Below are 16,854 nucleotides of genomic sequence, written 5' to 3'. Positions count from 1 at the left end.
AAAAACCCACGCGACGCCTCGGCCTGCGCGAGTGTGTCAGGCCGAGGTGCTGCCCACGCCGGGTTAGCCAACTTGTCAGCCCTCGCGTTACCTTCTGCCACAAACCCTGGCAAATTGGTGTGGCTCCTCACATGCAGAACGTAAAATGAATGAGCCGGGGCCTTAATGGCACACCACAAGGTCTTCAGTAAATGGAACAAGGCAGGATTACTGCCCTCCTTCAAGACCAAATGACCCAATTGCTGTGCAATGTCGGCCACATAGGCAGAATCCGTGACCAAATTGAAAGGCTCCTGGGAAAATCTCTCAAATGCCATGACAGCAGCCCTCAATTCAACCAATTGGGCTGACCCTTCCTGGTCACCTTCCAGGACCTGCCACTCAGATCCATCCTTCCAAGGAGCAATGGCCTTTCCTGTCTTCCCCGAACCATCAGTAAAGACGGTGGGCCCTTGCACAGGCTCCTGACTATTTTTGGGCCGCAAAGAAATTTGTGTGGATTTCGCCACCTGCAGTAGCTTGTGGCTGGGCAGATGATAAGCGATCTGCCCTGAAAATTTTTCCAGAGCTCACTGCAGGGACACGCTGTGTGCAAAGCTCCAGTCAAAATCCTCCCGGCATACCGGGAATATGATCTTTGCGGGATCCGCACCCATCAATTGCAAACGCCGTTGCCGGCATTTGATTATCAACCGAGCAAGCAACTCGGCCAATTCAGCCGCCGTCTTCTGCGGCTGATGGGGCAGGAAAACCCATTCCAAGATGTGCAAGGGGTTGGACCATTCGTCACTCCACTGGCCAATGATACCTGTGGGATGTGAATCTGGAGTGGTAATGAACACAGTGACATCAACGGAGAGGTCAATGCGATAAACTCGGCGGGCAGAAACAGCTTGCTGAACCTCCTCCAGCACCTGACGCGCCTCAGGGGTCAGTGCGCGAGGCGACTTTAGATCAGAGTCTCCTTTCAACAAATCGGAGGAGACAGCTGTACATTGGTCAGTCCCAGGTACGGACGTAACCAAGTGATGACACCCATCAATTTCTGAGCATCGTTCAGTGTCTTCACCGAATGCACAGATTGCACCTCCTGGTGTCGGATTGTCCGTTCCAGGATTTTGACCCCCAAATACTTCCAAGGAGGCTGTTGTTGGACCTTTTCTGGAGCCACCTGCAGCCCATGCGCATGCAAAGCATCGAGCAACCGAGGCTGAATCCTCAGCAGCTCATCCTTGGTGGAAGCAGCCACCAAAATGTCGTCCATATAATGATACAGACGTGCACCAGGAAACTGCTTGTGAACTCCAGACAAGGCACGAGCCACGTACCATTGGCATATGGCCGGGGAATTGCGCATCCCCTGGGGCAAAACTCTCCATTGATATCGCTGTGCGGGCTCGGCATTGTCAATTGCTGGCACCGAGAAGGCAAATTTTGGTCTGTCATCGGGATGCAAAGGAATTGTAAAGAAACAATCCTTCAAATCCACGATGAAGATCGGCCAATCTGCAGGAAGCATGGCAGGCCTGCAATGTTCCCACGCTTTCCATCACGGCATTGACCTTTCAGAGGTCTTGTAACAACCTCCATTTCCCAGACTTCTTCTTGATGCAGAAGACAGGAGTGTTCCAGGGACTGGTAGAAGGCTCCAGATGGCCCTGGTCCAACTGCTCCTGCACTAAATCTCGAAGGGCGCTCCGTTTATCTTGAGGTAGGGGCCACTGGTTCTCCCAAACAGGTGTGTCCACCAGCCACCGTATAGGAGGCGTAGGACACTCTGCACCCTTCGTCGCAGTGGCCCCCATCAAAAACCCGTCCCGATGCGCACCCCCCATGCAGACAGAACATCCCTCCCCCAGAGGTTAGCAGGAGTAGAAGTAACATGCGGCCTAATCCAGGCCGTCTGTCCCTCTGGGTTCGTGACCAGCACGGACCGCTGGCTCACGTAACATCGCGCCATTCCCCCCAGTCCTGCGACAGACGTCTCCACTGGATTCAGGGGCCAGCCCGGAGGCCAGGCGGCAAGGGAGAGAACCGCGACGTCAGCGCCGCTGTCAAGAAGCCTGTGGAGGCGAATCTCTGACGGCGTCGCACCAGGGATGGACAGAGTACACGACATCTCGGGACGGTCTTTGGTCAGGACAGCGGTCCAGTGAACTTGAGGCGGCCCAGTGGACCCAAAACCTCCAGCCCCATGCGGCCGATCAGCCATCCTGCGAGCAGAAGACTTAAAAGGTACAAGTTGAGCAAGCCGTGTCCCCTTCAGGATCGTGACGGGGGGGGGGGGGTGGGTGTGGAAACCATAGCACAGATCTGCCCTGTGAAGTCTGCATCGATGAGACCCAGGTGCACAATGATTCCCTGAAGGGTGGCACTAGACCTCCCCATAAGGAGAGCACTCATGCCTTCACCCAAGGGACCAAAGGCATCCAGGGGAACCTTGTGTATCTTAGACGATTCTAAAACAACTGTTGCTGCTGTGCAGACATCCACGCCTGCTGATCCCCAGGTGCTGACTGCAAGCTGGCTGAGCAAACCTCCATGGGCTCCGGGGTCTGGAGATGAACTTGTGTCTGGGCACGCTTCCCCTTCACGCTCCGCTTCCCGTTTCCCGGGCCTGGCAGTGCTTGGCCATTACTATGAACAGTTGCCTTGCAGGTGTGTGACATATGGTCGAACCTTCCACACCGGCCACACAAGAACAGGGGAAATTTTCCCTTCTGCACTTTCTTGCCCTATTTGGTGCCAGCCTGAGCACTCCTCCGCTGCTGCTGCCAGCCCTGCGGCACTGCCCAGACTGGCTGCGCAGCATTAGCCCAGGCAGACATCTTTTGAACCGAGGGGCTGAGGTCTGCACAGGCCTCTGCCGTCTGCGAGACAGTAGCCGCACCAGGAAGAGCCCGTATGACCCTCTTACATTCTGCGTTGCAGTTGCTCTTGGCCAGGTTCGCAAGCACAAGTCTCCTTGCCTCAGGATCTGCCTGCAGATTTCATGAAGGGCTCGTCGACCCCCTGGACAATGGTCGCAAACGGCTCCAGCGGAGCAGCCATTTCCAGGGTCTGAACCAGTGCTGCCAAACCCAACGTCTGGCACTGGTCAAGCACAAGGAGACCGTATCCGTCTTGCCCCTGAGGGTCAGCGTAATTGCCTGTGCCCAGCAACTGCACTCCTGGGATCCTGTGGCCCCCGCGTAGCATTCTTCTCCACTGCGCTGGCCACTAACTGAGCCCACTTGTCCTCAAAAACGTCAACCTGCACAGGGTCAAAAAGAGCATGTGCCAGAGAACGGATATCATACGGTGTCAGCATATCAGCGACAAGCATTCGGAGCGTCTGCATGACCTCAGTAGACCCAACACCACGCTGGGCAACGGTATCACGGATTTCTTGCAGTACCTTAAACGATAAAGGCTGATGGGTGTTATGAGTAACACCCGTAAGCACAGGGAAAGCCTGGGGACCCCTTAGTAAGGTTGCATCATCTGCCGTGTCCCGTCCCGTAGGTTCCCCAGAGACAACAGCAGTCGCCTGACTGCGGGACAGTGCAGCCTTACTTGACATCCCGCCCCCCCGCAGCATCAGCAGAGCCTGAGGAGCCTCCTCCGCGATCCCGCAAATGCTGCGAGGAAGCAGAGTCGCACATCTCCTCAGCCTTATCCAGGACCTCCTGCCAAAACCGCCCGTGGTCCCGCAGACACACGGTCACCTGGCAGGCGGGGAGGCTCCACAAAGCCGATGGGGAGGATCCGCATCCACGGGAACCCACCGGCCTCCCGCCGGCCGCGTCAGCATTTGCGCTAAAAGTAAACACCTCAGCGCCCCGCTGCTCCGCAGTGTCAGCCCCCGCGGCAGGCGGGGAAGGCAGAGCCGAACCAGCCGGCAGCTCGGCAGCGCCGTCCACCGCAGCACTGGCAGAGGGCACCGCAGCGGACACAGGCGCCGGCCCGGACCGCGAACCCGGCTCGGCACCCCCGTCCCCCGGCACGGGAGAGGGATGGGGCGCAGAGAGAGACGCGGTGCGCGGAGTCACGGCACCGCGGGACGACACAGGGTGCCGTTGTGTCCACTCGGCAGCCGCTCGGGTGACCCGGCCAGGTGACACGGCGACGGCAGAAGGCACTGCCTTCGGTTCCCCGCGGGGTTTTCCAGGAGTGCCTCCAGAGGAGCGACCAGACGGCAAACCTGCTGAAAGATGAGGCTGAGTCTCTTTGGGGGTGAACGTCAGGATTTTATTAGAAGCTCCAGGAGCTCCAACAAAACTCAACAGAAGCCAACCAATGAGAACCCCGAGAGGGCCTCTGCAACAGTTTATAAAGGGGAGAGTGGAAGGGGAGAACAACCAATGGGCTAGAACTGGGGTGCGGCTCTCAAGGGGATGGATAGGGATAACAACCTATCAGGGGAAAGTAGGGGAGGGGTCCCTGGTCCTGATCCAATCACTCGACGCCCCTGATGGAAGTTTCCAGGTGGTGGGAATGGGCTGCTGAGTGATGGACAGGGCACCAGGGAGGGGACACGGGAACGACTCAGCAGTTCTGCTGAGTCAAGGGGCAGGCTTAGGGAGGAGTGACAGGCGTTGAACCAAAGGGATATGGGGGAGCAACAGGGGCAAACCATTTCCAGAACATAGGTACTAACAACAGTATGAACGAGCATAATAAAACACAATACAACAACAGGGGAGTCCAGCACGGCCCCAAGGAGCGTCGGAGCCGTGCCACGCAACCGCGGGGCCTGGCGGAACACTGACCAACGCCCTGACCCCGGCGGCTTCCACTGCCGGCGCATGCCCAGCAGGCTGCACGGGCTCAGGAATGGGAGACGACCTCCTCCCAGAAGAGGAACCCGAGATCGACGCGGGTGAGCCCGCTCTCGCCGCACCCAGGGGTTACGTCGTAGAAACGCCGCAGTTTGGACAAAGCGCCGTCACCGAATCAGACGCAATCAGAGGCGGGGGCTGATCCACGGGCCCCGCTTCACCCCCGAGTGCTGGGAAGGCACAAAGAGAGGGCCGTTTTCCCCTGGCTCGCTGTGTCTGCGGCGCAGGGCAAGGCAGCCAAGCTGGCTCCACCAACCGCTCGCTCAAGGCCAGCGGGCTGGGAGCCCGATCCACCTCAGAGGGGGAATCGTCTTCTGGCTCACCGTCCCGGGGAGAAGGGGAAGCGCCTGCATCCTGCAGAAACTCAGATTCCCCGTCGTCCACGTCCGAGGCGGACTGTTCCCCCAAAGAGCCCCGAGAGCTGCCAAACTCAGATCCCGGCTACGCCGCGACTAACAATTTCCATTGCACCAGCAATGGCCCAACGTCCACAGAGCAGTCATCAAACAGGGCTTCCATGAGACTGCCCTCCACTTGAGACCACACCTCTCGGGACATCGCCTCCCTAAGGTCAGAAAAGAACCCCCGCTGCCTCGCTCACAAAAACAGCCTTTCAAAATCACTCCAGGAGATGGGAACATTGTTCCTCTGCAGGACATCCCTCCAGAGATCCAACATCAGAGATTCCATCCCGAAACTGATAGAGGTTTCCATCACTAACACAGCAGGCAAAACGCCAAAGAGGAGGGGGGTTAAGCACACTCTCACCCACCTAAGCTGTAGGACACGCTGGCGGCCATCAGATCACACAAGGAAAAACGACGCACCACAGCTGTGGTCACGGTGAAGAGACTAATTTATTTTCTCTGACTCCAATCTTTTATAGTTCTCAAAAGGTGCCAGTGGATTGGAGGGTGAATGTGCCACCTCGCCAACGACACTGGACAAACTACCTGTACATCAAATTTCTCCGCCTCTATGAAGGAATGCAAAACAATAGGTTGTTTACAGAAAGTTGTGTGAGAAAGTTCTCTACAAGAATGTAAACTCAGAAGGCTTTGAAAACTCTTAAAAATCAGGGCGACAGGGGAAGGTTGGGTCTGCGACGCATCCTTGATCGTTTGGATTTTGTGGAGGCGGCCGGCCAGTCAGGGCCTCAGGCCCCTGGAGACAAAGACCGGCCCTTTGCCCTGGGAAAGAAAAGTGGCCAGCCCAGGTTCCTGATGTCACTTTGTAGGGTTCCTTTGGGACTGTCAGGGCAGCACAGGTTTGAGGCAGGAGAGCAGCAGCCACCGTCCTGCAGCAGCCTGCCACCTTCGCACACAAGCCGGCTTCTTGGCGGCTTCGTTCTTCGCCTCTTGCAAGCTACCGCGATCTCCGGCTGCCGGAGGCGAAGAAGCGGCTACTTCGCGCACAGATCACTGGAGCGGCAGCGGTGCGCTCCGAAGCGCCGCTTCTGCCGAAAGACGCCGGCAAGCGGCACTTGCTTTCGGCCAGTTCCGGAGCTGCGTATTCTGCCTCTCTAGTCGCCTACATCTTAGCGAAAAGCTTTTCCGCTCCAGTTCTCAAGGAGAAAGTGTACCAGCACTGCTCACTTAGCCCGACCTTGCCAGGAAATAAGATTTGCTGCACATTCCGAGGGCACTGCACTTTCCTGGGCAAGCTGCAACCTGCTGACAGCTGGCCGTGCTCTCTGCCCACTCCTGCCCAGCTCTGGATAGTAGCGGGCACGTTGCAGCCTGGCGAAGGCAAAAAACCTGGAGAGCTGTCACAGAGCAGAAGGGCAGCTGAGATGCTGAAAAGCAGCAAAGCTGAACAGCCTGCCTCAGCTTCAGCAGTGTGTAATTGACTGAAGGTGAAAAACCAAGCAGCAGAGCAGCGGGCTTCTGTGCGCACTGAAGGCAATTGCAAGAATCCAGCAGCTGCTCCTTGCCAAGCACAGGCAGCTGCCTAGGTTCTTGCTTCTTGACCAACTCACAGTTGCCCTTCTTTTCAGCAGCTGCCACTGTGTCCTCTGCATCTCGGAGCCTCTGGGGAGCAGCAAGAATTTCCAAAGAGGGATGCTTGAGGACTAAGTCAAAACCCAGCCAAGTTGTCCTGGAACACCTTCCACTCGCATGCCAAGAGTGAATTCAAGAGGCAGGAGAGCGGCAGCCACCGTCCTCCAGCAGTCTGCGAGCTTCGCACATGAACCCTCTTCTTAGCAGCTTCGTTCTTCGCCTCTTGCAAGCTACCGCGATCTCCGGCTGCCGGAGGCCAAGAAGCGGCTACTTCGCGCACAGATCACTGGAGCGGCAGCTCCAGAGCTGCGTATTCTGCCTCTCTTGTCGTCTACATCTTAGCGAAGAGCTTTTCCACTCCATTTCTCAAGGAGAAAGTCTGCCTAAGTGAGCACTCTCACTTGTCGGAACCCAAGGTGTCCCTCAGACACTCTTGGATGTTCAAGGCCCAGGGCAGAAGCCTCTGAGACCCTGGCAGGCAGCAGGAAACCCCTGTGGTTTTGAGTTTGACCCATGGAACAATTTACCAACTTTGCAGGAAGAACAAGAAATCACAAAAGTTTAGATATTATAGTAGAAGTAATCACAAAGTAAAAGGTAGGATTTTTGAGTGCTGTACAGGGGGGTTTTAGGCCCTGTACAGAGGGGTCTGAGTTTTGTACATGGGGGTGAGAGGTTCTAAGATGGAGGGATTTGGGCGTGCCCTGTCCTCTTTCTTTCTCCTTCCTACCCTCCATGTTCTTGGTGATGTTGGCACTCACAGATTGGTTTAGAGTAGAAAGCCACTGTTCAATATAGGTGATAGGCATTGGGGAAAAACTATAAACATTTAATACGTAATGTGTGATATAAAAGATGGCACCAGCCCCTTGGGCGGGAGAGACGGAGAGAGACAGAAAGGGACAGAGACAGAGACAGAGATGGAGACAGAGACAGAGACGGAGATGGAGGGAGACAGAGAGGGAGAGAGACGGAGAGAGAGACGCAGAGGGAGAAGGAGTCAGAGAGAATGCCAGGGAGTCTGTGTGCCTTGAGATAACATGCAATAAACTGCCTTGAGACTGGACGACTGAAGACTACTGAGTCTTTCTTTGAAGGCCCGGGTTGGAGGAGAGACTTTACCACCACCTGGGGTCACCCCAATCTGGGGGTGAGCCCCGGCACCTGGTGTCCCTGGAGGGCTGTGGCAAGAAGCCAATCTACCAGATGACCTCCAACCTCCACCCGGGAAACAGGCACACCCCGAGACTCCAAAAAGAAAGGGAGAGGAGAGCTCAAGACGAAACATCCTGACCTTCACCAGGATAAATCATCCCGAGAACAGCCCGGAGAGGAGGAAAACCAGAAGCGCCCCTGGAATTTCTCGCCTGTGAGTTGGTGGGCAGTGATCAGGATCATCTCCGGACAGACCTTGCACTGATTCGGCTTTTGGTGAGAACAGTTGAGATTAAGAACATGGAGGGGGGATATTCCCAGGAGCAGATCCGAATTTTGTCAGCCCTACAGGGGGTGGCATCCACACATCCTGTGGAGATGGCTCCAAAAGAGCTAAAGGCCCTGTTGTTGTGGGTGCGGTGTAATTACCCGCACACAGAGACGCATCTCTTGTTCGAACCAAATTTCTGGCAAGAGATCAACAGGCATTTGCATTATCTGGCCACAAAAAGAGATAAGAATGCCGCGAAACTTTTGCCTTCAGCGAGAACAATGCTAGAATCACTTTCACAACGTGGCAAGGGGTCTCTCGTTTTACACCAGATAGCTCAGGCTCCTGGAGGAGCACAGGGAGAATTGCCCAGCCAGCAGCATGGGGCAGCTCTCTTCACCACAGATCAAGAGGAAGCAGAATCGCTTCCCGTGGAAAAGCAAGAGGACGATTTTCCATCACGTCCAGGGTCCCCGGGTTCCCACAGGTCCTCAGATTCCCCTGAGCCCCCAGAATCTCTAGAGTCCTCCGATGCAGAAACCCCTCAGTCGGTTGCAGATCAGCCAGGGATTGTTATCACCCTCGGTGAGGGAGGAGACCGGGAACACCCCGAGCCTACACTCACAGCGAGGGGGGCTGCAGCGGCACCGGCGGGGAAGGGTGCAGATGGGAGTACAGAGCCCAGGGAAGAGGGGGAGCCGTCTCTCACAGCGGCAGCGGCGGGCAGCTTACAGGAGCGGGGGGGACCGTGAGGGCGAAGGGAACCGCGGAGGAGGCGGGGGGTGCGGGCGCGGCGATTGTACATCCCGAGGGTCCTGCGGCCACCCGGCAGGCACAGAGTGAAAGCTCCCGAACCGCAGCAGCGGCGGTGGCCGGGCAGCAGGCTGAGACAGAGCAGAGAACCGCGGGAGATGAGCAGGCTGAGACGGAGCAGAGAACCGCGGGAGATGAGCAGGCTGAGGCAGAGCAGAGAACCGCGGGAGATGAGCAGGCTGAGACGGAGCAGAGAACCGCGGGAGATGAGCAGGCTGAGGCAGAGCAGAGAAGCGCTGCAAATGCTCGTCCTGCGGCAGTGGTAGCGCACACGCGTGTGACGGAGAGGCGAAACCCAGAAGCCGGGGCGGGGGAGGGCACCTCGCGTGCTGCGGGCGCGACACGGGCACAGACGGGACGGAAGCGACGAGCTCGGGCTGGGGGCGTCGGCACAGAGTCAGGAGAGGCGTGTCCCTGTGATGGGCAGCGTGGGGTGGAGACATCAGAGCCGGAGTGGGATCGGGAAGGTGGTGTCGTCAGTCTTGGGGAGCATGAGAGCGCTCCCGAAACCGGGGCTGCGCCGGGGTGGGCGAGGAGGAGGAGGCCCGGTCGGGGTCGGGGCGGGAGCGTCCGCACCCCCTTGGTGACACAGGCAGGGATGGGACGTGTCCAGGGTGCAAACGTCTGCCGGGGCGCACCCGCACCGTTCCCGCGGCAATCGACACACACGCAGCCAGCCTGTGCCCACAGCCAATCCCAGCCAGCCTCAGACATTGCAAAGCTGAAGCAGTTGATACAGCGGGAGTCGACATCCCAGACTGCGGGATTTGCAAGTGTAAATCAATTGTTACAAGAATTGCACAGGGATTTATCAGAGATACAGATAGGGGAACAAACGTCCGAGTCTTTTGCAGTGCCGACCTCAGCCGGTCAGACAACAGCGCCACCCAGTGGCGGGACCGCAACATTGCAGCCGGTTCTGCCGGACCCGGTTGGCCAGGCCACTGCGCCACCCAGTGGTGGGCCTGTGACATTGCAGCACTTTTTCCCAGTTTCATACAAAAAGAAGTTTAGGGTGAAGAAGACCACACCTGCACGACAGCAGGAACCTCCGCTGATTCCAGGACGGCACGGGACTCAGGACACTCCTGCTGAGGCGCAGCAACAGGATGATACTGTATGTATCACCATTTCCCAGTCTGGACAATTCCAACGTCAAGGTCTGCCGATTCTTCGGGTCAGGGAGAGTCAATTTTAATATCAAAAGGGGTTGTCGAGTTTCTTTTACGGTACTTGAGCACAGACTTGGAGTCACATCCAGAGCTGTTGGTTCACCTTACGCAAATTTTTCAAACAATGCAGGGCAGTTGTGTGTTTTCCTCCACAGCAGATGCTTCATTCTCATCCACAAGCACCCAGCCCTCGTCTTCGCAGATGCCACAGATGCCGTGGATGTTGGTGAGTTCTGCTGCACCAAAGCCTCAGTCACAACAGATGACTCCACTCTACAGGCAAGTACCCACAAAACTTCCAGCTTTACCGAGCGCAAAGCTAGACTGGCAGGACATTTGAGCAGAATTGGAAAAGGAGAAAGGTTTATTGCAGGGCTCGGGAAACATCATGATGCCAGTGAGCTATGACGCTCAGGGACAAAACCCAAGGTGGGAACGCCTAGATCGTGGTGCGATCAAAGACTTAGCTAAAGCCATCCGAGACAACGGGTTGTCATCACCGTACTTCAAACAAATGTTGAAGAGCATTTTTGGTATGTATGATTTAACACCCTATGATCTTAAACATCTCGCAACATCAGTTCTTACAGACACCCAAGTTCTCGTGTGGCAGAAGGCGTGGAGGAGATCCCTGGAGGAGCTGAGAGCCAGATACCAGGGTGGACCAAATGCAAACCTCACCATGGTGCACCTTGCTGGTGATCCTCCCAAAGACGACCCGACTCAACAAGCGGTGAGGCTTCCACGGAACGTGCTCAGCGACATCAAGGAGGCGGCACGGAGAGCAATCCTACAGATTGCTCCGGTGGGAGTCCAGGACAACATCTACACGGAGATCAAGCAGGGTCCTTCGGAGCCATTCTCCTCATTCATGGATCGTCTTTCCCAAGCAGTGGAACGACAAGTGGTCGATGAGGGGGCGAAGCCACATTTGATCAAGAGCCTCGCTTTTTCCAATGCCAACCCGGAATGAAGGCGAATCATCAGCATGATGCTGCACCAGACCAACTTGGCAGACATGATAGAGGCATGCAGCAAGGTGGGGACACCACAGCATGTGGCATCCATCGTGGAAGAGCAGTTGGGAGAGAGGATTGAGAAGCGTGTGAAGGAGGCTCTTGCAAATTACACAAAGAACAATGGCAACACAGGAAGGCGATGTTTTGGATGTGGGGCACAAGGACATATTAAAAAGAATTGCCCACAATTTGCAGAACCCGACAAACCACCAGACCTTTGTCCCCGATGCAGGAGAGGGAGACATCTTGTGAGTGAATGTAATTCACAGACAGATGTGGATGGAAGACCTCTACCGCATCCGGGAAACGGGAAAAAGAGCACAAATCATCGCCAGCGCGCTCCGACACAAATCATGGCGGTGACGCAAAATCAGCAGGGACAACCCTCGGGGAACAACAAACAGATCCCCTCAGCAGAGCAATCTCCAAAATCCCCAGCGACCCAGACTTGGTAGCGCCCGGATTCCAATGCGTGCTGGCAACCGCCAAATTGATGTGTCCTTTGGACAACAGCCACACAGTGATACCCACGGGTGTAACTGGGACTTCCTGGAAAAGGCAAGATTTTTTGATAATGGCCAGGGACAGAAGCAGCATTCTTGGACTTGTTGTTTATCCATCCTTGATTTCAGCAAACCACAACGAGGAGCTGATGGTCACGGCAAAAGCCCTTCAACCACCTTTGACAATTCCACAAAATACACCGATAGCCCAGGCCATGGCTTTGCCATCTCATGCAGGAAAACAAATTGTGCCAGTGTTTAACAAGCAAGACTCCTTTTCTGGTGATCAAGCAGAAATATATGCGTCCTGGGTGAAACATTTGAGCCGAGATCGTCCCACTGTTACCTGTCAGTTGACTTGTAATGAAAAAACAGTCGTCATTACAGGGATGCTCAACACAGGGGCAGATGTCACAGTCATCTCATACATCTTTTGGCCCCAGGAATGGGACTTGGTTGCACCTTTGGGTTCTCTCACAGGCATAAGAGGAAGTTCCCTATGCATGCAGAGTGAGAACGCATTCGTTGTCAAAGGTCCAGGAAGAAAAACAGCAATCATTCGTCCTTTCATTGTGCAAAAACCCATCACAGTGTGGGGAAGAGACCTCTTAGCACAGTGGGGACTGAGATTGGAATTGGATTTTTAACGGGGGTCACTGTGGCACTCACCACTCTGAAATTGACTTGGAAAACCAATGATCCTGTTTGGGTGGATCAGTGGCCCCTTGAGCGAAAGAAATTGAGTGCACTGAAAAAGTTAGTCCAGGAACAGCTGCAGAAGGGACACATCAAACCAATGAATAGCCCATGGAATTCCCCAGTGTTTGTCATTCACAAGAAAACTTCAGGATCTTGGAGACTGCTTCACGATCTCAGGAAGATCAATGAGGTCGTTGAAGACATGAACCACTCCAGCTGGGGTTTCCATGTCTCTCAATGATCCCGAGAGATTGGTTGCTTGTCATCATCGATCTCAGGGACTGCTTTTTCAGCATTCCACTCCATCCAGATGATGCTCCACGTTTTGCATTTTCCGTCCCAAGTTTCAACAGGGAGGAACCCCTGCAAAGGTACCATTGGACCGTTCTTCCACAGGGCCTCAAAAAGTCTCCGACCATCTGTCAATGGTATATGGCTCAAGTTTTGCGTCCAGCGCGGGAGAAACATCCGTAAACAAAAATCATTCATTACAGGGATGATTTGCTCATTGCAGCACCAACAAAACAGGAGGTGCAGAGAGTCCGCGACTGTGTGATTGCAGAGGTGCAGAAAGCAGGAATGGAAATTAGTGCCTCAAAAATACCAGAAATTGCACCTTGGAAATATCTGGGATGGAGGATCACAAAGCAAACAATAAGGCCACAAAAACTGGAGATCAACACAAAAGTCACCAATCTGCAAAACTTGCAACAGCTTTTGGGGGAGATCAACTGGATGAGACCGATCTTGGGAATCACAAATGATGACATTTCATCACTGCTTGATCTCCTGAGAGGGGACAACAACATCAGATCTCCCAGAACTCTCACGCCTGAAGCACGGAAAGATCTTGAAAAGATCACAGATATGATTCAACAGAGACAGGCACATTGCTTTGTGGAATCACTACCTTTCCATTTGGCAGTGCTGGGGGAAACAGCACAACTGTATGGGTTGATTTTTCAATGGGATTCATCTCAAGGAGACCCTCTTCTGATGATAGAGTGGTTTTTTTTAGCTTACACGCCCTCAAAAACAATTCTCATAGACTTGGAGATGATGGCTCAGATCATCATCAAAGCAACGACAAGGTTGCTGACAATGTCAGGCAGAGATTTCTCAATCATTCATTTACCTTTGAAGAAAAAATATTTTGAGTGGGCAATGCAAAAATCACAAGATATTTCGATCGCGTTGTTAGGGTATCCAGGAGTTTGCACAGTTCATCTTCCAGCTCACAGAATGCTAAATGCAAAAATAAGTTTTAGAGAAAAACCAAAAATAAGTCAGGAACCAGTGGAAGGGGTGACAGTGTTCACTGATGGTTCAGGGAAAACCCACAAATCAGTGATCACATGGCAAAACCCAAAAACAGAGGAATGGGAATCAGACATCAAGACAGTGCAGGGTTCACCACAATTTGTAGAATTGGCAGCAGTGGTCAGGGCTTTTCAGTTATTTCTGGAACCTCTCAATCTGATCACAGATTCAGCATATGTTGCGAATGTGGTCAAACGATTGGAGGGATCACTTTTGAAGCACACAGATAATGAAATTTTATATTCATATTTATCATGCATGAGAACAATCCTAGAAAACAGGGAACACAAATACTTTGTTGCACACATCAGGGCGCATTCCTCACTTCCAGGGTTTTTAGCAGAAGGGAATGCTCGCGCAGACAAGCTCACAATGTCCATCTCGCAGACACTGCCAGACATTTTCGAGCAAGCAAAATTGAGCCATGCATTTTTCCATCAAAATGCCCAAGCATTGATGGAATCCTTTCGGCTTTCAAAAAGCCAAGCGAAGGAAATCATCAGTGCTTGCCCAGATTGTCAACTTGTGCAGCCACCTGCATCCACAGGAGCAGTCAATCCAAGAGGATTGCAAAGTCTCCAGCTGTGGCAAACTGATGTCACAAAATACCCATCTTTTGGGCGGCTCAAAAACATCCATGTTTCAGTTGACACATTCTCAGGGGCAACATTCGCATCATTACATACAGGGGAAACCGCAGAACATGCCTGCAGACACATTTTACAAGCATTTGCATCATTAGGAGTGCCACAAGAAAAAAAAACAGATAATGGACCAACCTACACAGGCAAAGTGCTTCACAAATTCTTAAAGAAATGGGGAGTCAAACACATTTTCGGTATTCCTCATTCTCCCACAGGTCAAACAATCATAGAAAGAACACATCATACCCTGAAATCCCTTTTGGATAAACAGAAAAGGGGGGAGGCAGGTGCAACACCTTATATGCGGTTGAACAAAGCTCTGTATGTGTTGAATTTTTTAAATGGCTCTTTCTCAGAGCCCGCTCCACCAATTATCAGACACCTCACGAACAACACACAAGCAAAGCTAAGGGAAAATCCTTTAGTTTTGATCCAAAACCCAGAGACAGGACAAATTGAAGGCCCATTCACATTAATCACTTGGGGCAAGGGTTTCGCTTGTGTCTCCACAGGGCGAGGGCTGAGGTGGGTGTCAGCAAGGCACGTGAAACCTTACCAAGCGGACACAGATCCAAGAAGCAAAGAGACAGGCACGCAAACGAAGGCAGACAACGGCGCTGCAAACATCTCATCAGACAACGATTGACAATTCAGAGACTTGGGGTTCTTCTTGGGACTCGAGTGTCATTCGGGTGTTGCTGCACTGCAAGGTTTCTCGCAGAGAGTGAGGACATGGGCATAGGGTTCAGACAGACAGTGTTCATGTGCTTCATTCTTTTGCCTGTTGCCATGGGCAATAGGGCACATTTTCCCATGAGATAGCCAAAGGGAAATGTGTGGGAAACTTTGGCAAAGGCAGCAGGTCTGGACAGCATTTGTCTGACTCATTCAAGGACGGGGAAACCATTCTCGACATGTTTGGTAGGTGTGCTGGTGAAGGACTGGCCGATCCCAAAGAACATCCCTCCAAAGGTTCTGAAATCTTTTTCGGATCCTGTGGAAGGATGGCGTGTTTGGACACAGTTCCTTCCTGTGGCTCGTTTCAAACCCCAGGAATTGGACATCTTTAGGTCAACAAGAATGAAATTTTGCATCATATTCAACCCATCGGGAGTGACAGAGACAGATAACCACATGATAGATGTCACTCCAAAACAGCTCTTTTACAGAAATGCATCATCCTGGTGCAATTACACCAAGATGATGAGCAAACTATCCCTCCAGAATCCAGCCGTTTTACCAAAAGGAATTTTCTTGATTTGTGGGGACAGAATTTGGCCTGCTATCCCTGCAAAAATCAGGGGCGGTCCATGCAGCATTGGAGAACTCTCATTGTTAACACCCAATTTGAAAACTTTGAGGGAACTGACACGCAGGGAAATAAGATCCATTGAACAATACGGCCCAAATTGTGATGATGAGGTTTATACCTGAAACAAGGCTCGGAGAATTTTCTCACCCCAAGCAGCATCGGGGGTGGCCTTGACACAATTGGACCACATGGCGTGTTGGTTGAGCAAACACACTCGTGCCATTTCCTCTGCACTGAGCGACATGTTAACAGATATCGACAGTGCGAGACAAGCAACGCTTCAGAACAGGGCGGCAATTGATTATTTGCTGCTATCACACGGACATGGGTGTGAAGAATTTGAGGGGATGTGCTGCATGAACTTGTCTGATCACTTGAAATCTATCCATGAAAATATAAGACAAATGCAAAACAGCATCAGCAAATTGCAAGAAGTTACAGGATCCTGGTGGGATGACTTCATCAACCTTTTTAGTCTCTCACCATTGTGGAGGGAGCTTTTGAAGATAGCATTTTATATCCTTATAGGATTTGTAGTTCTTCTGCTTGTTCTGCTGTGCATTTTTCTATGCATTCGGCGGGTCATGGACAAAGTGGCAAGGCAGGTCTTCTTGGTGCAAACAGGAGGGGGAGATGTTGGAACCCAAGGTGTCCCTCAGACGCTCTTGGATGTTCCTGGTCCAGGTGAGAAGCATCCGAGACCCTGGCAGGCAGCAGGAAACCCCTGTGGTTTTGAATTTGACCCATGGAACAATTTACCAGCCTTGCAGGAAGAACAAGAAATCACAAAAGTTTAGATATTATAGTAGAAGTAGTGACAAAGTGAAAGGAAGGATTTTTGAGTGCTGTACAGGAGGGTTTAGGCCTTGTACAGAGGGGTGTGAGTTTTGTACATGGGGGTCAGAAGTTGTAAGATGGGAGGGATTTGGGCGTGCCCTGTCCTCCTTCTTTCTCCTTCCTATTCCCCATGTTCTTGGTGATGTTGGCACTCACAGACTGGTTTAGAGTAGAAAGTCACTGTTCAATATAGGTGATAGGCATTGGGGAAAAACTATAAACATTTAATACGTAATGTGTGATATAAAAGATGGCACCAGCCCCTTGGGCGGGAGAGACGGAGAGAGAC

This window comes from Vidua chalybeata, unplaced genomic scaffold (assembly GCF_026979565.1).
Source record: "Vidua chalybeata isolate OUT-0048 unplaced genomic scaffold, bVidCha1 merged haplotype W_reject_20, whole genome shotgun sequence".
Lineage (NCBI taxonomy): Eukaryota > Metazoa > Chordata > Aves > Passeriformes > Viduidae > Vidua > Vidua chalybeata.
Note: the sequence above shows the minus strand (reverse complement) of the source record.